General features: G+C 45.6%; 1 protein-coding gene across 14 annotated transcripts in view; it reads left to right on the top strand.

Annotated features, from left to right (window-relative positions):
• The window catches only part of TRERF1 (transcriptional regulating factor 1), a 229242-nt gene that overhangs the window by 43487 nt on the left and 163933 nt on the right, over positions 1 to 21822 (top strand). For 2 of the 14 annotated variants that reach the window (XM_033217171.1, XM_033217170.1), the window contains exon 3: positions 17070 to 17136. The exons of 10 other annotated variants lie outside the window; for them this stretch is intronic. The gene's annotated coding sequence lies outside the window, so the exon portion shown is untranslated. Of the gene's footprint in view, positions 1 to 15444; positions 15675 to 17069; positions 17137 to 21822 lie in introns of those variants that run through there. 2 more of the 14 variants (XM_033217173.1, XM_033217169.1) reach the window with 2 other exon arrangements.

Raw genomic sequence — 21822 nt, 5'->3', positions numbered from 1 at the left:
GAGAGTGAGACCCTGTCTCAAAAAATGAGTCTTGAAAAATTACCAAGCAAGGCTCATCTCAGGAAGGTAAGTCTGATTCAACACAGAGAGACCAATATTAATAGAAAGAAATCATAAAAATCAGAATACCTATTATTTAGCACAGTGCCTAACATATAATCAGTCAACAAATATTTGATGGATGAATGAATTTGGTCTCAGTGGATGTAGAAAAATACTGGAAATAATTACATATGCATTATAAAGCATCAGAAGAGTAAAAAATAGGTGTGTTGGGGGATTTATCCCTATGCAGGATAAAGAGCCTGCTTGTGTATAACCATGTAGCAATCCTTACACAGGCGCTGCAGATACAGAGTGGGGAAATACTAGAAGTGTGCCCTAAAAAACAGGAACTAAACCAAAATGCCCCTTATCTCTACTCTTATTTAACATAGTTTAACAGATGCTTGTCATAACAATATAGGAACAAAGAGAAACTAGAGGGATTGGTATAGGGAAGGAAGAGATAAAAATACCGCTGTTTGCAAATGACACAATTTCTATTCAAAGAAAATTACAAAATCCTACATGGCTGCTTCTGATCAGAAATTAAAGCATTAAAGGGTCAGCATTCCAAAGTTTATGCCTAGATTTCATGCCCTTTTGGCAGTTAAAATTCCAGTGAAATACTTCATAATGCAGAAACATGATAACTATAATAATAGTCAGGAAAAATTGGTGGACATGCATAGCAAAGGATGTTTTGAATATCTTTTAGGAGCAGGATTTCTCTAAGCAAACAAGGCAGGCAAGCAGTAGTTATTAAAATAGTACAATAGTAGGATAAAGCAGGAAAATGGAAGATCAGTACAATAAACAGATCTAAATGAATGGAAGACATTTATTTATTTATTTTGAGACTGGGTCTCACTGCACCCAGGCTGGAGTGCAGTGGCGTGATCATGGCTCACTGTGGCCTCAACTTCCTGGGCTCAGGCAATCTTCCCACCTCAGCCTCTTGAGTAGCTGGGACTACAGGCGTGCACCACCATGCCCAGCTAATTTTTTGTATTTTTTTTGTAGAGACAGGGTTTTGTCATTTTGTTTTGTCATATTGTCTGGGATGGTCTTGAACTCCTGGGCTCAAGTGATCTTCTTGCTTCAGCCTCCCGAATTGTTGGGATTACAGGCATGAACCACCACGCCTGGCCTGGAAGACATTTATATATGACAAATTTGGAGAGGCAAACAATAGTGAAAGAAATAATTTTACAGTAAATGGCCCTTGGGAAAAACTAGATAACAATGTGGAGAAAATGAACTCAGATTTATATCTCACATCATATGTTATATATTTTAGATGTATTAAAAAGTTAGTTTTACAGACTCTTAAAACTCAGAGGAAGCAGATGGTATTTTTATCCTCGAGATCAAATGTGTTTGAAAATTCCACAAAAATGATCATTAATGGAATGAGATGTGTTCAACTATAATGGAATAAAATCTATAAGATAAAAATAATAAAATCATGTTAAAGGATGTCAGGGTGCGGTGGCTCATGCCTGTAATCCCAGAACTTTGGGAGGCCAAGGTGGGTGGATCACCTGAAATCAGGAGTTGGAGATCAGCCTGGCCAACATGGCAAAACCCCATCTCTACTAAAAATACAAAGTTAGTCAGGCGTGGTGGCACGCATCTATAAATCCCAGCTACTTGGGAGGCTGAGGCAGGAAAATCGCTTGAACCTGGGGAGCAGAGGTTGCAGTGAGCCAAGATCGCACCACTGCACTCCAGCCTGGGCAACAGAGTGAGACTCTCTCTCTCCAAAAAAAAAAAAAAAAAATATATATATATATATATATATGGCAAAGTTAATGGAAGAGGGAAACAGTTGTAATAAACCAATGGATAAGACATGTTATCAAGTTAAGCACAGAACTGATGAAGATCTTTAAGCAAATACTTAGACTATATTAGTGAAAAACCCAGGCATAGGAACACATCATTTTGTATGAAGCCTGGATCATAAACAGAGAGATACAAAGGTGTTTCACTTTCTTTTATTTTTATTTATTTGTTTATTTATTTTTGAGACAGTGTCTTGCTCTGTCACCCAGGCTGGAGTGCAGTGGTGTAATCATGGCTTACTGCAGCCTCGACCTCCTGGGCTCAAGCAATCCTCTGGCTTCAGCCTCCCAAGTAGCTGGAACTTACCATGGTGCCTGGATAATTTTTGACTTTTGCAGAGATAGGGGTCTTGATGTGTTGCCCAGGCTGGTCTTGAACTCCTGGACGCAAGTGATCCTCCTGCCTTGGCCTCCCAAGGTGCTGGAATTACAGGCATGAGAGACCACACCCAGCCAAAGTGTTTAGCTATCTCAACACAAAAGAAATGTAGGTGAAGCCGGCTCTGAGGTGGTACTTCATTTGCTTATCATGTTAGCCAGAAATAGATGACATTTATAAAACCCACTCTTGAGGCCTGTGAGAAGGAAAACAGAGTACCACTAACGTTGCTGCATGTGGAGCTGGTTTTCTGGAGAGCATTGTGACGCTGGACAAATGGGCCACAGGAGCCGTGGTCCTGTTCCTACCTTTTTACCAACGTTTTTACTTTAGGAATAAGTCCCATAGAAATAATCCCAAGAGGAAGGAAAGCCACTTATCTAAAGATGGCAAAAAAAAAAAAAACCCGGAAATAATCCAAATGCAGGTAATTAGGGAATAGTTAGGCAAATGCTGTGAAAACAATACAGTGGAGAACTTAAACACTTGATATGAGATAGACAGAGCAAGGTTAAGTGGGAGAAGAATATGGAATTGCTCACCTGTGCTGATGATGACCTGGTAAATATCTGTGCACACACGTCCATAAGAATCTGGACAGGTGTAGGGCTTATTTGATGTACTTTTGATTAGATTTTTTTCTCGTCAAATTCTTAGTATGTCATGGAATGCTGGTTTTTAAAAGAAGAAAGGAGGGGGGAGCCTCTGGTAGTAAAAAGAGGAAATGTGTTGCGGTGGAGAGACAGCACTGGGAAGTCATCCACATGGAGCTGGATTTGAGTCACTATGTTGCCATGTGGTTTTGGACAAGTCACATCTCTCTTCTCAAGCTCCCAGTCTCCACCCTGAGAGGAGGTAATGGTGACACCCACAAATTAGATCACAGGAGTTTTTGGCTTCTGAGCAAGCACTCTCTTTGTTGAGCTGGTTTTACGGAGTCCTGGAGCCCCTTGTCCACTCTCCCTTGTTTTGTCCCATCTCTGCAGAATGTCTGTAGTTTGGGGGCAGATCCAGGGCTAACGTGACAACAGAGATGGGCAGGCAGACAAACACAGCCCCAAACAGGGCAGCCAACAGAGTCATTGCGAATAACAGTGAAAAGAGAATGCAACCCCCAGCAAATGAATATGTGCTCTTTCCATTTTAGATCTGGAGATGTGGCCTAAGAGGAGAAGACAGAGACTTAAAGAGAACATTTTGTTGAGCAGACTTAGATTTACCATGCAGTTGAAACTTTTTGTAAGCCTGGTTTGTGGAAAAAGCAGAAAGGAAAGGAGGCCAGCCACTTATCTGGTGTGTTTAGGACACTTTGGGGCATAACTAATGAATTATAGTATTGAGCTCCTTTACTTGGGAGCAAGATGACCTTGAGTTTCTTAGTCCAAGCCCCAGTTTCCTCATGTTGAAATGGGAGTAACCTCTGTGTCTCCCTGGTTGGTTGTGAGAATGACCTAAGATGTCATGCTTAAATGTTCTTTGTGCTTTTCATTTACTATTTCTCAAGGTTTCCCCTGGATGCATGCCAAAACAGACACAATACAGGATCCCATAGGGGATGTGGATTATTGTCCCTGCCTTTGGGGAGCTTGTACATCCAGAGGGAGTGGTTACACAAATCCCTGCAGAGGCCGAGGAGTGGGGTGTATGGGAGGTAAGTGTCATGAGAAGGCAGCAAGGCCAGGGGTGCTGTTTTTAAGACAAGGGACATTGGGGCCACTCAGGGCAAGGGGCTAGTGACTGGGCAAGATGCAGTATGGGGGATGCCTGAGAGAGGCGGCATTTGTTGAGGAAGGTTCCAGAAGACATTAGGTAGATTTGAACAGTCGTCTAGGATATATTGGACATACCCAGGTCTGTTACCTCATTGGTGCCTGATTGCAACCTGTGAGCTGAGGGAACTGGAGTGTGCTGGGACTTGGGTGTGAGCTCCTTTCTGGACTGACTTGGGTCCAGGACAGAGGCCTCTGCCTGCTCTGCCTGTGATCCTTCCTCTGTACCAATGCCTTTTCAACAAGAGGAGTCATGGGCACTGGCCAGAGTTCATCTTCTGTGGAGTGAGGAGAAGGGCAGAAGAGAAGAGGGTGAAGGGCAAGATTCTGAGATGAAGAGGGAAGAGGCAGGTCAGGAACCAGGAAGGGGGCCTGCCTGATTTTCGGGAAGCAGTTGATAGGATGTGGGACCTGGAGTTAGTCATCTGGGGCCAGGTCCCAGCTTTACAGCTGCCAGCCTCCATAACTGTGACCAAGTCAGCCAACTTTTCTGAGCCTCAGTTTCTCCCTCTGTAAAATGAGGATGACTAACTTACCTCCTAGGGATATGGGGAGGACTAACTGAGTTGTATCTGGAAACTGCTTGGAGCTTTCCAAGTCTTCTATACACACTAGCTGTTGCTCTTGTTATTTTTGTGATCACAAGGGATTCATGCCCCTTGGAAATGACGGTGCTTCTGTGTCATGGGCTTTGTTGCATGCTGGGTCCGTAACACTTTCCCTGTACCCCACAGGGGCAGGGCACTGCTTCCCCCTCTGCCTGCTTCTCTCTGTCTTGATCTTATTCTGTCCCTTCCTTTTTTTTTTTTTTTTTTTTTGAGACAAGGTCTGGCTGTATCGCCCAGGCTGGAATGCAATGGTGTGATCTCAGCTCACTGCAACTTCCGCCTCCCAGGCTCAAGCAGTCCTCCCACCTCTACCTCCCTAGTAGCTGGGACTACAGGTGTGCACCACCACGCCTGGCTAATTTTTGTATTTGTTTGAGAGACAGGGTTTCATCATGTTGCCCAGGCTGGTCTTGAACTCCTGACCTCAGGTGATCTGCCCACCTCGGCCACCCAAAGTGCTGGAATTACAGGTGTGAGCCACCACGCAGGACCCGTCTATTTTCAATTTGAAACCGCTTACCTTTACTACACACCTTCTGTGTGCCAGGCATTTTGCTCTGTAATTTAACATACATCATCCCATTTAAATCCTCCCAATAACTCTTGTGGGTGGGGCTAATCATTCTTGTTTTTCAGATAAGGAAATGGAGGCCTGGAGAGTCCTACAGGAGGAGATTCAAGTTCTGTCTCCATCCCTGAGCACACATCAGTATAACCCTGTGTGCTGGGGCCTCACATCTTAAGGCTGTGTGAACCAAATTCCCCCCCTTCCTTGTAAGTGACCTCACTGGAACACAGCTGGGATGGTTCTTAATTGCTGCCTTTTCCCTTCCCAATTGTAAGACTTTGAGTCAGAGTACTTAACCCTTAATGCCTCACTTTTCTGTCTATAAAGTGGCAGTGATAACAGCACCTAGTTTGGTAGGGTTACCACGAAGATTAAATAATATCCAACGTTTTGGAGCACAGCTGTTAAGTGGTGGTTGCTGTTACATTGGTCTGCAACTTGGAGCACTATCCAGCCCCCTGAGAAACTGACCTATCTGCTGACTGTGGCCTGGGGGGTGGGTATATTAGCTTTGACTAAATATATAAAACTTTTAGTGACCCTCCAATCTTCCTGTCCCACCCTTGGGCAAGAGGAATTCTCTTAGTCCTGCAAATGAGAACTGTTCTCCACTTTGGATAAATACAAAGAAAACCCAAAGCGAGAGTTTCCTAGTAAGAGAAAGCAGCAGCCCTAAGGTATTAGCTCCTTAGGGCCTTAGATTCTGCACTTGTGCTTAGCTCTGATAGGAAGCAGGAATCAAAGCACACAGAGCAGTTAGAGGGTAGGATCAAGAGGTAGGAGGAGTGTATCCTGCCGGGGTGAGAGGATAAGGAAATGAGGTTGGGTGGGGCTGCTGACAGGGTTAAGGCCTGTGAATCACCAGAGGCCCTCAGGCTGGGTGCACTGGGGCTGGAGGTAGCTTTTCTGAAAGCTGTGCTTCTTGGAGTCAGCATTGGCTTCGCAATCAAGATGACTGGATTGGGGTGGGGGTAGGGGAGAAAAGGGGGAGTCTTAGAGGAATGAAAATGCATCATGTGGCCACAGCAAGAATCCAGAGAGGAAATGATGAGAATTGTACTATGGAATGGAAAAGGGGGACTAGAATGGAGAGAGAATTTTGTAGTTCCCTGGATGTGGAGGTGTGCAGGGGAGTCTACGCTGACCCCCAGCTTTTAGCATGTTACTGGATGCTTGGTGGTACCACTGACAAAGATGAGGAGGAACCCAAGAGATGTAAGGTGAAAGATGTTGAGCTGAGATTACCTTTTGACATGTTGAGCTTGAGAAACCCATGAGAACTACAGCTTAGAGGCATCTGCTCAGAAGAATGTCCTGGCTGGAGTCGGGCACCATCTGCAGACAGATTCTAGTCCTTGCGTCTAGTACTCAAAACTCCCAAGCACAACATGTTCCCTCTTGCAGGTGGGGTGGGGTCGCACAGAGTGGTGAGTGGCTGGAGAGGCACTCACGGAGTGTCCCATACATGCCTGGTGCTAAGTTGGGAGCTAGGTTCGCTGCAAGCGGGCTCTGTGGCAGGGCCTGGGAGGTCTCATGGAATTTCAAATCTGTCAGTGCGGATGAGCCCAGCAAGAAGAATGTGGGCAGGGAAGGCATGGACAGTGGACAATGGAGCCCTGGAGGACACTAACTGTTCTCCAACTGGAGGCCATAGATTTGAAGGATATAAGCTCCAGTTACAAAATGCGCCCTGGGATGTATCTCATTCTGCTGCTTATAATCTGCCCCACACCTGCAGGGTGGAGTGCAGACTCCTTCACACAGTGTGCATAGCCTGCCTGGAGCTTGTCTTGTCTTAGGTTTCTAGGGCTGCTGAAACAAAGTACTACAGACTGGATGACTCAAAGCAACAGAAATGTCTGCTGTTGCGGTTCTGGAAGTTTGAAATCAAGGTGTTGGCAAGGTCGGTTCCATCCAGGGGCTCTGAGGGAGAAACTGCTCCGTGCCTCTCTCCTGGCTCCTGGTGGCTGCTGGCGATTCTGGGTGTTTCTTGGCTTGTGGCAACATCACTGCAATCCCTGTCTCCATTGTCACATGGCATTCTCCATGAGTGAGTGTGTGTGCGTGCGTGTATCGCTATTTTCTCTTTTTATAAATAAGGGCACCAGTCATTGGATTAGGTGAGCTTAAGATGAGTATAACCTCATCTTAACTAATTATGTCTGCAAAGACCCTATTTCCAAATAAAATCACATTCTAAGGTTTCAGGTGGCCATGAATTTTTGGGAGACAGCCTAGCACCAGCCTCATTTTTACCTGCTTTTCTGGACCTTGTTTCCCTGCCACTTTCATGGCCTCTTTTGGGGAAGATATCCGGAATCCTACCCCAGCTGAGGTTTGCTGTCTCTGTCTCGTGAGCCTCTCCCTCTCTGCGAGCACCCCAGTACTTTCTTGTTTTCACCCCAATATTTTCTTCATTGTCCCTGTCCTAACTAGGCTCCAGCTTCCTCAGAACAGGGACTGGACTTTGCTCCTCTCTCTTTGTCAGTAACTTGGTGGCCGAGAGCCTCAGCTTCAGGGTGCCACAGAAGTGGGTGTGAGTCCAGGCTCTCCACTTAATTAATGTGTGACCCTGGGTGACTTCCCTGACCTCTCCTAGCCTCAGTTTTCCCATCTGTAAGATGGATCTATTCAATGAGAAAAGGTACGTAAAGCAGCTAGTCCGGACTTAGAATCTCTATGAGGCAGCATTCTAGCTTGTTTTGCACACCTTTGTGTATCTGGCACTTAGCGTAGTGTCTGATATAGTAGGTACTCCATTAATATTTGTTGAATCAGTGACCACATGGGGAGACTTAGCTTGATAAGAAATGACTTTATAAGAATTCAGAAGGGTAGACATTTGGTAATAACCAAATAAACAACAATAACAAAAGAAATGACTTATAAGAAGTGAGGTCTGTGTTTATGGATGTGACCCTTCCTTAGAAAACCCCCTTCCCCCTGCCTTTAGTCCCGAAGAGCTGGGTAATTACAGTTTGAATTGCAGCTAGATGCTGACGAGTAGCGGTGAACAGGGGTCTCAGTTTGAGTCAGACTCACAGCCCTGCACCCAGTGTTTCTCTTTCATGTGGATGGAACAAACTTCAGCTTATTACATTAGCAGTACGTATGGTGGCTGCAGTAGATGAGTCACCATTTACTGTAAAGCTTTCAGATGCCCGGCAGATGCATGCCAGTTGGGACTGACAGGGCCCTCTCTGCAATACAGGCAACCCAGCCTCAGGGGTCTAAAAAGACATAGAAAATCCTTTTTGTGGTTCCAAGTAGTATCGAGGTCTTGGGTGAGGGTCCATAGCCATCTTAACTTCTTCATTCCTAAATTTACTACTGGAAGTTCATTTAGGTCTCCAAACAGTGGAAGGCACATTTTGGAGCCAACTAAACAAGTCTGTGCAAATTGGTGTTTACTTGCTTCTAGACTGGAGGTTTATGTTGTGTCTGTTTTGTTTTTATGTAAAATATTAATTTTTAATAAAAGGACCCACCCTATTTCTTCATTATCGGCCACTGAGAGGAATGCTTCAAAGCCGGAGACCTTTTTCCTTAAGTAGAAATGTAGTTGGCTCCTCTCTGCCTGCAGGTGATTGTTTTCTTTTCAAGAAATGAATCTGTGAAATTCCATTTGGTCTCCAGTGGTACACAGGGCTTGGGGCATTTCAGTCTTTGGGGATGAACTCAGTTGTGAAGAACTGAAAAGACAAGACTCTCAGGCACAGCACGTTCCCTCTTGCAGGTGGGGCGGGGTCGGGCAGGGGGTAGAGAGTGGAGTGCCCCGTACACGCTGGCACCAAGCTGGGAGCTAGGTTCTCCACAAGCGGGCTCTGTGGCAGGGCCTGAGGGTCTCACGGAGTTTCAGATCTGGTGGGGTGGATAAAATCTTTTTGTGCATGTCTGTATGCTTATCTGTGCCTTGGAGCGCTGGTTAAGTTATGTGGCCTCTCAGCCTCAGTTAGCTCATCTGTAAAATGGGGAGAATCACAATTTTCCTCAACTGGGTGGTTTTAAGGATTTGGTGAGATATTTAAAGTACCTAGTGTAGGCCTACAGCATAGTAGGGCTGAAAAGGTGGTAGTTGTAATGATGAGAAGTGTTGTGAGTCTTTTATTCTGAGAGCACGGATGGTGGAGGGAGCCTTTGGTGAAAAGAAGGTTGTTGAGATATTCCTTCTGGGTAACTGGTAGTTGACAGCCTGTTTTTTTTATGGTAACTAATTCAGTATCTCAGATTGGCCTCTGTACTCATTTGGCTGGTTGCTGCCTCTCCACAGAGGTATTTGCTGCTGGCCCCCATGGAATATCTGCCCTTCCCACCCTCTGTGGCCTGTGCCCTCCTCTTGGGCTTCTCGAATGATTGGCCCCAGATGCTTTGACAGGGTGGTGCTTTTCTGGTGCATTGGGAGGATGGCCAGGGGCCCCTGCAGTTTACTTCACACCCCTCCACCTTTCTCTGGCCAGTGAAGCAGAGGAGGTGGTGAATTCTGTCCTTTCCAAGGCCCCAGTTGGGACTCGGGTCTCCTAGACAATCTTGTGTCTTCCTTGGGAGCAAGACCTGTCAAGAATATCTATCTTAGATTCTGAAGTGTCTGGGATACAGCCAGTGTTTATGGAAGTGGTGGTGACAGACTATTTGACATTGGGACTTTGGGGACATTCAGGATAATGGTTGCCATGGAAGGACACCCTTTAAGCCTGCCTTCTTCTTTATTGCTGGTGTCTTCTCCATGAATCCTCGTCTCTTCCTATCCCCAGCTTTGTGGGGAGGCGATTGTCCTAGAGTAGAGCCCCCTTGCTTCCGGAACCCACAGTCTCACAAGGGTGCTGCTGTTCCTCCAGCTAGTGTTTACTGCCCTTCTAAGGGCACAGGCCCTGGTGGTGGTGGGTGACTGGGGGGTGGGGAGAAGGTTGTGTTTTGTTTGCAGCTTCATCCCCAGGCATACCCCCAATAAGCAAGCCAGTGTCAAGCAATTGTGAATGAATGAAGTGCCAAAGGAAAGCCCCTCACAATGAGACAGGGTGAAACTGCAGCCCCTACCCCACCCCACAGGATAGTTATATTTGTTATTCGCTAGCTGCCTTACTCCTCCTTCTTGGCATGTGCTTGCGTGCTGGGCTGCACAGCTGTCATTTGGGTTGTATCACATGGAGCTGTATGAGACCCCTGTGCTTGGTTCTCCATTGTGTAGTAGTGGTGCTTCGTTTAGGGTGTAGCTGGCTGAGGTTAGGGTTATGGTCTGTGACTGGGACCAGGAGTATTTTTCTCCACCCAAAAGATGTAGGTCCTGTGACTCCTGTTTGGAGATGACTGGATCCAGTGAAAGCAGGCTTTCCTCAGGGGTGCGTTCCATTGAGTAACAATCAGGATTCTCACACAATTCTGATTCCAAAGAGTATGTTCTTCCCACAGCCTCACACTGACTCCTGGAATACCAGAATGCTCTACTACAATAATTCTATCTATTTGAGGTCCTGTGGGACCCTCTTGGAGGACAGAAAGAGTATGGATTAGTGGTGGGCCACAAAAGTGACTGTCTGCATTCATTACCACACCACAGAGGATCTGACCATGGAGGGTGGATGGGAATCAGAAACTAGGGTAGAGAAGCTGGCCTCTGTTCCCAGAGCATTCAGTTACCACCAGACATGTTAAGAATGCCACAGTTCTAGTCTCAATGACCCACTGGAGTTCTTCTCTCCTCCCTGCTTCCCCTCCGTCCCCATGGTCAAGTTCTGGTTACTTCAGATCAGCATTAGGCCTGGAACAGACAACAGCAATGCATGTGACTTTTCTAAAGCGTTAAAACTGGAAGAACTTGCATGCTCCAGTGTTTTAGATACAAAGCTACGCTAGGATTGCATTGACCAGGGACCCCAGCGCTGCGGCCACTCCACGGCCTGGGTTCTTTCCTGGTTGTGTGCTGGCATTCAGATATTGGCTTCCATTCAGGAGTGCGTCTTCCTTTCATGCAAGCAGATACCTGAAGAAACTCAGGTCCCTCGCTTGGTAGTCAGGAAAGATTAGACCTCACTTTCAGGGGAACTCTGGGGTGGAATTTAGTGTGGTGGGGCCTATACTTTCTCTTTGATCATTTTAGGTTTAATATGTTTTTGTCTGTAAAGGGAATGATAGCTCTAGCTCATTACTGTAATTTGAATACGGTATTGATTTAATGAGAAACTTACGAGAGGGCCCTACTTCCGATTTTTGTTTTATTTTTTTAAAAATTCTGTACATTCTGTTTCATTTCTCTTCCTCTAGAGTTTTCTTTTTAAAAGTCACCAAACAACAAAACCATTTAGAAAATAAAACTGGACCCTGGGTACCATGTAGCATTTTCTCTCCATGCTGCCTGCCTTCCTTCCATCTGGTTAAGTCTCTACCTCTGTTTTCCAGGCAGCAGGAAGTGAGATGAACAAACTGAGGCCCATAGAGGGGATGGGAATTTATTGAAGTACCCACTGGATCAGGGCTTGGATCAGGCCTACACAGCGTAGGTTCCAGGCCAGTATTTCTGCTACTCCCCAGAGTATTGGTGTTACATGTGGGATGGTCTCCCTAGCAGTGCATGACCTTCTTGTAGTTTCATTGGCTTACTTAAAATGAGCTCTCACTACAGAATTGCTTTGACCATGCATTTTATATGGTATCAGGACAATCTTGAATGGATTCCTTCCCCATACATTCGTCCATCCATCCACCCATCCATCTATCTATCCATTTATTCATCCATTCATCCAAAATCTTTCTTGATCTGCCAAGCACAAGGCAATGTGCCAGGCCCAGAAGGTTTGGGGGATGAGAGAGACAAGATCCCATTTCTGAAGAGTCTTTTCTTTGGAGTTGGAGGGGCAGAACCGTAATATAACTGTAATACCAAGGAGAACAAAGTAAGCACTGTAATAAGCATACAGGCAAAATGGAGCAGTGGAAGCGGGGGTTAATTTTTGTTGAGAGATGCAAATATGGCATTGGATCTGAGTTTTGAAGGATGAATGGAATTTTGGCACTGGGCAAATTATGGAAAGGTGCTTAGGAAAATAGGGACCAAGGGCATGTGATGGCCACACTCTGGATTCCTTATTACCATACTGCACAAACACAGAGGTGATTCTTTCCTGGGTTTAAATGGTACTTGCCCTATAATGGTTTTGCAAAATGTTCAGACCTGCTTCACTTTGGAGGTAGAGTTGGAGATAGAAGGAAGACATTAGGAGAGGGCTGGTATTTATTGAATATTTTGTGTACATTTATCCAGTCCGCATACATCATCTAATCAAGGGCACACAGCTAGCAAGTGCTGGAGCTGGGCTTTGAACTCAGGACTCTGAATTCAGGGCCCCTGCCCTTCCCATCCTGCTAGCCTTATCACCTCCCTGGGGATCACTGACACTAAACAGTCATTCCTGAATAATAATATAGGACTCAGGTTGCAAAGTGGAGTTGGCTTCTGACCAGCGGGAATGTTTGTTAAAATATTTTGCTATCTTAACTCACATCACTCAGACTTTCTGCGATGAGTGGAAGGAATATTCTGTTTTGGCCATGCTTTCTGGAGGACCCTCCACAGTGCCACTCCTCTGTAATATTGGTCTTTGGCTGGTTTATCAGACGATTGCTGTATATGTTATTTCTCTAAGAGCAGGTATCTTCTGACCTATGACCTGCCCAAACTAGCAAGTCATATGCTTTTTTTGTGTGGGTTGTTAATGCATTTCTGATGGAGACAAGCTTCTGAGCTGGCACAATTGGCTGGGTGTCCTTCTATTTAATGGAGTGGAGTTTTTATTGGTAAACAGATGCTGTCCATGAAACCTGAAAGGACAAACAACGAGGATGAATGAGGTGAAGAGTGGTGGCTGAATAGGAGGTGGCATTTCCTGGGGCAAAGGCATTGGGCATTTTGGATCTGTTTTCTCAGAAGATGTCTTGGGACATAGGGGATTTTGTCAGGCAGGTGAAAGCCATTCAGGGAGTAGGGTGAGTGTTTGAATCTTAATCAATAATTTAATATTAAATAATATCTTAGCATTAATCAATAATATCATATTGTCATTCTACAGTACATCCTGACAGTGCCTGTGTGCTGTCATTTGAACCCTCTATCCAGGGGTTTGTATAGAGAATACTTTCTGGGGGAAGTGCCTGAGGCTGCTGGTTTTGTCTCACAAATGAGATGTAATCCTCACGAGGTCCCAACCCAGTTACACATCAAATTTCTTGTCACCATACTCGGATGATGCCCTCTGTCTCCTTCCTCTCCTTTCTTTCTCCCCGTTCTCTGTTACAGTGTAATTTTAGTTTGTAAGTTTCTTCCAGGGCTGCAGATCAGTTAATCTTAGAATCCACTGCTCTGAGAGCATCTTGCCTTTTATCTCTGTTCTCTATATTGGGGTCTGTGATTCTGCTGCTAAAAAAAGTTTGAAAACCAAATGCCTGGATCATTTCTGCAGTGTTCCTTGTCTGCAAGGGTGGCCCAAGGGGATTTGTGGGTGAGGGCCGCAGCGCCTGCTGCAGTGTGTGTGCATGGGTGTGTACAGGGGCCTAGATATGGTAGGGGACTGATGTGTCTGTCTTGTTGTTCTTACTCTGCTTCTGAAATCTGGGTCCTTTTAGTTCTTGGGGTACTTGTAATTCTCCTCCTACCATCCCAGGCTGCTGAAGAAAACAGTTTGTGGGTTTCATTGTGGAAATGAATGAATAAATCCCAAGTTATATATGTTCTCTCTTATAATACACCCTGTACAGACAAGAAATCTCAAAGAGGTTGAGTAACTTGCCTGAGGTCACACAGCTACTAAGTGAGAGGGTCTGTGTTTGAATCCAGATCCTGATTTCAGAGTTCATGATCTTCACTACTATCTGCATCAGCCATACTTTTACAGTAAAATACTTTTATTTTAAAATAAAGTACTGTATTTACTTTTACAATAAAAATATTTATTATTCTCTATCATTTCCCCCTCTTGGGAAGATGGGCTGGGTAAATTTAGCACTGTGTAAATTAGTGTAATATGCATATGTCACTTTTATTTGCCTTCAAAGTACTACCTTTGGAGGATGGGGCATTCTGGACTTTGAGTTGGCCATGGTGGGAGGAGGGGTGGGGCCCAGATTTGGGGCTGTTGTTTCAGTCAGTCAGAGCAAGGGGAGAGGTCTGGGAGGTTGTTTCTCAGCTCCTGAAGCAGGATAGTAAAGTCACACATCTGAGAGCTTCCGGGCGCAGAAGCCGTCAGTTTCCCTCCACTTTCCTCTACATCTTTTTCTGACCCTTTCTGATTTTCTACTGGATTCTGATGGAGTCCTTAGAGGGTGGCTCAGAAGATGAGGAACTGGGAACAGACCTGTTTGGGACATTCCAGGTGTGAAGTGGGGCAGGACCTGGGGAAGACCAAAATTGTGTGTGTGCGCACACATACACGTGTGCATGGCCATTGATCAGATGGCAGTTGCTCATCCACTGATTGCAGGAATTGGAATCACATGTTGGTTGAACAGCGTGGTCAATCCACAGGTCTTGTGAGCATGAGGTAGTTTGATGGCGTCTGTAGTATGGAGATGTGAGCTATGCATTTGTTAAGGCTGTGCTTCTCCTTGAGTTGTGAATGGTAATTGTATTCCCCTTTTCCAGGGTGTCCCATTCCTCTGCTTGAGGGGTGATTATGGACCTGCTGGAAGGGCTTAGACACGTTCATGAAACACTGGAAGAGAACCTTGGAAAGAAATCCATGGACTGGGTTGCTGGAAGAAAAATCCAGCTAGCTTGTGGGCTCCGTAAGCCTCAGTTTCATCTAGAAAACTGGGGAGAGTGTTCATTAGCTAGTAGCTTCTCTCTTTGGTCTCTTCTCTGACCCGATCACACTTACAAAGCCAGATATGGCATCAGGGACTCCGAGTTTGTTGAGTCCCAGTGGGCAAAATCTCTCTGATCTTGCCTGAATGGGACCAAAGGGTGGCCACAGAGCCTTCATTGCCAAAGTCTTCCTGCGGGCTCAATCCTCTGTCCCCCTCCTGTTGCCAGACATTTCCTGAGAACTGAATACTGCAAGAGCCAGAGCTTAAGAATGACAGCAGCCCCAGGTCACACCACCGAATTTAGCCCTGCTCTACCCACATCTTGGGTTGCTGTTCATTCTCTGGGTGTTGGGAGGTGGGTGGGGCGCCTGGGCTTTAGCCATAGAGCTGTACATTTAGATGGGCCTTAGCGCTCCTTTTAGTTAGTCCACCCTGACTTCGTAGAGGGGAAGTTGGCTGTCACAAGGTCACACAGCCCCGTGTGGGCTGAGCCTGGTCACGGAACCAACTCTTTGCAAAGGGCTCTTCCGAGGCACAGCCCGGACTCCCCAGAAGGATGCCGGCCCTGTCTACCCCACCTGTCCTGTTTTCCTGGGAACAAGTGCCGGTGTTACAGATGAGAATTTTATGACTTCATTTCAGAGAATGCGGCTGGGTACAGTTTGCCTGGTGGGTGCCTAAATTTAAACGAAGTGGGTTGTGGTGGGCGGTAGTGAAGAAGATTGGCTTGGTGCTTTCATTAAAGCACAATGTGTTGAGGGGAGGTTGGGTTTTTATTTTTACTTCACTGAATGAGGGTTGAGCACAGAGCTAAGGTTACCCCCCCTTTCCTTTTCTTTCCTTTAAAACTATTAAATATCTGTATTTTTATATTCTCAAATCAGGACTGGTGGTGCACTTTCAGCCTGAGTGTAAATGAAAAGTTGAATTGAAATGTTTTTTGCATTGGTATTGCTATATTATTAGTATTTTGCATTTCCTAATGGCCAAGTGCAGTTGTTGGGCAAGCCTCTTAAGCATCTATAGACCAATTCTGGTTAGACTTGGTTTTTATACCCGATCCTGGGCACTCGCTGGCTGAATGAGCCTGGATATTGTTTCTGAACTTCAGTCTTCTCCCTGGAAAGTGTTGGAAGCAATGACAAGGTATTAGAATGAATGTGTACATCTACAGTCCCGTGTGTGAAGCCCCGGCATACTGCACAGCACATGGAAGGTGCTCATAAATTACTGGCTGTGCCTGGCTTCTCTGCTGTGCCTTCCAAGCCTTGCCCCCAACCGAGGTGGGCGTTGATCAGGGGAGGGTGTAAACAGGATAGCCTCTTGACAGAGGGGGCACGGAGATGGTATGGAGGGATGTGCTGTTGTTAGTGTAATGTGGGGGGAGAGTTGCAGTTTGGGGGTGACCTGGCTTGTCTCTTTGGGGTATACGGGGAAAGTATCAGAGGCCTGAACACCTGGACCTTCACCCTAGAGGGGTGTCTTCCTGGGCGTCACCTCACTGACTCTTTGTAGTTAGTCTTCTCAGGCTTTGAAAATCCAGATTTAAAAATCTAGTCTGTTTACTGTTTTATGGTCATAAAACCAACCTGTTATAGAAATAAGTTGGAACATATAGAAAATCATAGAGAAGAAAATAAAAACATCCATCCTTCTGGAAGAAACCAGTGTGAGGATTTGGAAGTTTACATCCCAGTCTTTTTTTTTTTTTCCTGCATATATACATTGGAGAGTTTGCCTGCTTGTTCATTTTTACAGAACTGGAATCATACTGCACATATTGTTATGTAATGTGCTTTAAAAACTCTATTGTAAGGATTTCCTAGTTGTACACTGCTCTTTTAAAACCTGACTTTCTGTGGTGGCACAGCATTCTATTATGCGGAAGTTCTATAACTTATTTAACCAGCCCCCCTATATTTAGTCATCTAAATTGCCTTCCATTTCTTTTGCTCGTTCACCTAACGCTGCAGTGGATTTGGGAATGCAGATTTTAATAGCTAGGTCACTGTTTCAGGAAAGAAATTCTCTGGTGAAGCACACTGAACTAAATGGTTGCATTAGTTTCAGGTTTTGCCAGGCCTTGCACACTCCCGTGACCTTTGCACTCTGCAGTGAATTCACCATCTGGGTAAGTGCTATACCTCTCCGGAATCTCCGTTCTTCCCTTTACTTAATTCTCATCATCCTTCAACCACTTCTCTGAGAAGCCCCCCTTCTCAGGGGCAGAGGGGATGACGAGAGGCCTTGGCTGCCCCAGAAGATACTGGTTCAAGTCCTGACAATGTCACTTGCAGAATGACAGTGAAAAATTTGTGGTACTTTTTTGAAACCCAGTTTATTTATCTGCAAGATGAGGGCAGGAATGCCTTTCTGGCCAGGTGGTGAGGATGAACTACAGTGATGACGTCTGATGTGCTTTGTAACCTGAAGTACTACAAAGATGCTGGTTGTTAGCACTGACCACTTGGCCCACAGCCCTTGGCCTCTTTGAGAGATGATTGACAATAGGACCTAGACCAGCAGTGTGTGTGGAAGCTGGCTCACACCAGCTTATGGGAGTTGACTGTGCACTTCTCTTCCCAACTCCATGTCCAGTGGCCCTCGCGTCGACATCTTGAAACGCCATAGTGGGAGTATTTATACCATGGAAATTGACAACCGCTTTGTGTGTGTATGTGGGTGTGTGGCTGTGTGTGAGAGAGAGAGAGCGCTGCTTGTTAAACATTCACCTTACCAGCATTTCTCAGGACTTGTCTCCAGTGTACTTATTTGACATTTGACGTGTGTTGTCTTAAGTTTGAATTTATAGTTCTCCTTTCATATGTTAATGTCTCATTTCCCCCAGCTGGACTGTAAGCTCTTGAGGGCAGGAATTAGGTATTTGAAGACTTCAATTGCTGGGATGATGGCTATCAGAGACCTATAAAGCAGCCTTTGCGCAAATGAGCTTATCACTTTCAGGGACATGAAAAGATTTTCTGCTAAGACTGATGCTCTGAGGGACCCATGGTATCTATGCAGTCCCATGGCTCAGGCCTCTCTTAATGATCCTTTCTAGGTAGGTCTTACACACACAGAATTTCAGTTAGCCTAAAAACTGCCCAGGGTATAATAAAGAGGCTTTATTTCTCGATGTTTCCATCAGTGACTATAATAATAATGGCTAACAAGTAATAGCTAACGTTTATCGATGGTTTGCTGTGTGCCAGGTACGTCCTAAATGCTCTTATGATCATTTTCTTGTTTAATGCTCACTCCAGTCACATAAAGAATACGTGATTATTACCTGTGTTTTGTAAATAAGGAAACTTAAAGATGTTAAGTGACTTGGTCGTGATTGAGGCACATCCAGGATTGACTCCTCATTCATTCACTCATTCATTTCTTCATTCATTTAGCAGGCATCACACCCCTGTCATGTGCCAGGCACTGCCTTGGCTGCCAGGATAGACAAAGCCAGCCCCTGCCCTCATGGAGCATTCCTTCCAAAGAGCAAGACAGATAATAAGTAAACGTGTACACATTTGCTACAATGTCAGGTGTCGAAGAGGTCTGCGAAGAAAATCAGTCATGGGAAGAAGATAGAGGCTGATGGGGTGACGCTGGACTTTGGCTGTTTGGATTCCAACTCTGGATGTCTTTCTCTCAGTCCTTGAGACACAGCCCAACCTGACCCTGGCCAAGCACCTTGCCCATACAGGCCTTCATCACATTTTAAGTTTTATTTTATTTTGGGAGCAAAGCTTTACTCTATGGGGAGGATTCCAGAAGACACTTTGAGAGCTCATGGTAAACTCAAAGTAGGTACAAATGTACATAGAACCCTCCAACCCACTGTTCCATGTTCTGAGGGCCCACTGATGTCCTAGGCAAGTAGAGTAGGCGGGAAGGCTGAGGGTGAAGGTAGGGGCAGAAGAATGAGCTCTGTGGTGGCCAGCAGATGGGAGAGTATAGGCTCTTAGGATCCGAGACCCATAGGACCAGCGGCTTTTTAGAGATCATGTTCAAAGGGTACACGTGGATGCAGGAAGGCATGGGAGAGGGTGGGGTGGGGTGCAGGAAGACTCCCTGAGGTCATCTGCTGAGACTGTGTTCATCAGAGGCTGGAGCCCAGCTTTTCATTCCCTGCCCTGTGCCTTGTACAACATCACCCTATCTCCCAGAATTATTCCCGCCGACTGGAAAATAATGGCAGATGGGTGCAGCAATGTAGCTTAGGGACCTGTTGAAGGACAGTCCTTAACCTTAGGCATTTAAGAGCCAGAGTAGATTACGAGAACAGGCTACTCTAACCCCCAAAATATCTTTTAGAAGATGGGACCTCCTGGTATCAAACAGACAAAAAGTATTTTAAGGTTGCCCTCTCTGCCCCCCATGCATTGCAGTCCAGTGTAGCTGAGCCAACATTTATTGAGCACCTGCCCCATGTAATTTGAGAAGATCTTGAAAAGCCCTGTCCTGGGAGAGGGGAGAACTGGGATCCAGTACCTGGTCTCCCGTGAGTAAATTAGCTTTGTGATAGCAGCTCTTGGTCCTGGTGTCCTCTGTAACAGGAAGTGGCTGGCCAAATGGTGTCCAGGTCCCCCTTTTGTTCTGACCTCTGTTCTAAGCTGGAGATAAGACAGGGTCCCACTCACAAAGCATTTCAGTCTTTCAGTTCCTTTTCCCAGTGGATCCGTCCCTGGAGTGTGGGGCTTAGGCAGGTGTTTGGAGAGGCCCGAGTAACCTGCAGAGCCAGCTCATGTCTGCTCCAGGGTATTTCTTGGTCTGTGGGTGTCAAATGTTTTTTCCCCTTGCTCCCAGCTGTAAGCCACTTGGTACTAACTAGTGGTTAAGTGACCATTGCCCACACAGTGCGCTCCCCACAAAGTAAAGCTTGCCCACAACTGTTTTCCTAGCACCCCCACGTTGACGGGAGCAGTGAAATTTTGGCTGTACTTTCCTGAGGGCCGGGCGGTGGTGATTTGTGTCTTTCGTACAGTCCTGTGTGTCTCAGAACAGTACAGAGCCTCCTCATCCTGGTCTCTCCGACGGCCTCCCACTGAAACCTTACAGTGATACCAGTGTGAACCCATAGGCTTCAAAAATAAAAAGTTACAAGGTGAGGAAGCAACAGGAAGTGGGGAAGCGAGTAGAACAAAGCTTGTGATATGTACTCAGAACGCTGTTGACCTTTTTTTTCTCTCTCTCTTTTTAAAATCACATAGCTCTCTCAAATGGTTGGGGTAGAAGTTCTTGTTTGTTTTAAATGGTTGTGCCTCTTACGAGGCCTGTGGAGAGAGTGAGTAGTGAGTGTGAAACAAGTGTAGGGAAGATGTAACTCCCCCTCCACACACACAGAACTTGGCAAAGGGTATGCAAATTCGTGTCAGAGGCTGTTGATCCTTTCACTCTACTTTGCTTAATTAAAGGCTGGGAAAGTTATTTAAATTGTCCCTCTTGTATACCTTCCTTTGTATGACTAGATTAGCTGCTGGACTTGAAGACGTGGGGAAAGTAGAATTCTCCCCCGACACTTTTTCTTTCTTTGCCTCTACCTCAGTTTTTCATTTCCACCTGATGACTTGAAAAAGGAGAGAGAGGTGATTCAATAATTAGTTTCAAAGATTGTAAAGAGCCCACGTATATTAACTTTAACAAAACCCCGTCAAACTTAAAATGCCTCTTGTCGGGGAAGGCACATTTCACACATACAAGGGACAAGTCACTGGCTGGCCAGACGGAGAGAGAGATTATTCTTTTAGACAACTAGCTTTTCATTTGAAGAGCAAACGTGGTCCTGAGAAGTGAAGCTTCTGATAGGCACTCCCTCTTGGTAGGACTCTTTGTAGGACTAGATTAGCTCTTGGACTTGAAGATGTGGGAAAGTAGAATTCTCCCCTGACACTTTTTCTTTCTCTGCCTCTACCTCCGTTTTTCATTTCCAGCTGATGACTTGAAAAAGGAGATCACTTAGCTCACTTAGCTCAGGTTGAGTTAGTTCTGTAGGGGCTTTGAGTGGGTTTGAGTTCACAATGATAGCTGTGCTAATGATAAGAGCTGTGTGTTTGTGTGGGCTTCACCTGGACTGCCTCGTTTTACCTTCCTATCTAGCATTTGGGAGGGAAGGCATTATAGGTACTTAATCAATGATGGCTGGATAATATTAATAATGAAAGAATGAAAACAGGAATGGTGAGCCCATGCTTGCTGGGCACATTCTTTGGGGTTCAGAGTCTCTGTGCTATGTCACTGGTCTGGTCTTATTTAACGCCAAGGGATGCCAATGGAGAGATGGGCAATGGAGACCTCCAGCAGTGACCTGAAGTGATGGAGCAGTGTTCTGCCCCTTAGTTCACTCGTATCACAGCCTACGTCTCCCTCGTTGCCTTCACTGGCATCAGTTTCTGAGAGGGCTGGGCTTGGGGTGTGGTCTGTAGCCTGGCAATAGAATGTCTCTCTAGGGCCAGCTTTCCCTTGTCCAGGACACATCCTGACCCGGAATCCTCCAGCTTTGCTGATGGATAGGCAGACTGGCCACTGACACACAGAGGTGCACCTCGCTTCCTGCCTGTGCCACAGCCTTGCAGATTTCAGTGTCAACTGTATTCTACTGGAAGTGCACCAGGGAGTGGGCTATTTTAAAGAAAAGCTAATGGTTTGTCTTGATTTTTTCTTTTTTAAGTACCTCCTCTCCCCATTTCTATCTTATGTCTATGGTATTTTGGCTTTGTCATTCTCAGATTGTGTTTAAGGCCTGCTCTGGGTGTCTAGGTTCCAGTCTTGGTGGAAGGATTCAGTAACAGAAGCTGTTTTCACCTGCAGGACCCTCTAG

Source organism: Trachypithecus francoisi, unplaced genomic scaffold (genome assembly GCF_009764315.1).
Source record: "Trachypithecus francoisi isolate TF-2019V2 unplaced genomic scaffold, Tfra_2.0 Lachesis_group10, whole genome shotgun sequence".
Lineage (NCBI taxonomy): Eukaryota > Metazoa > Chordata > Mammalia > Primates > Cercopithecidae > Trachypithecus > Trachypithecus francoisi.
Note: the sequence above shows the minus strand (reverse complement) of the source record. Positions and strands in the feature narration are given on the sequence as shown.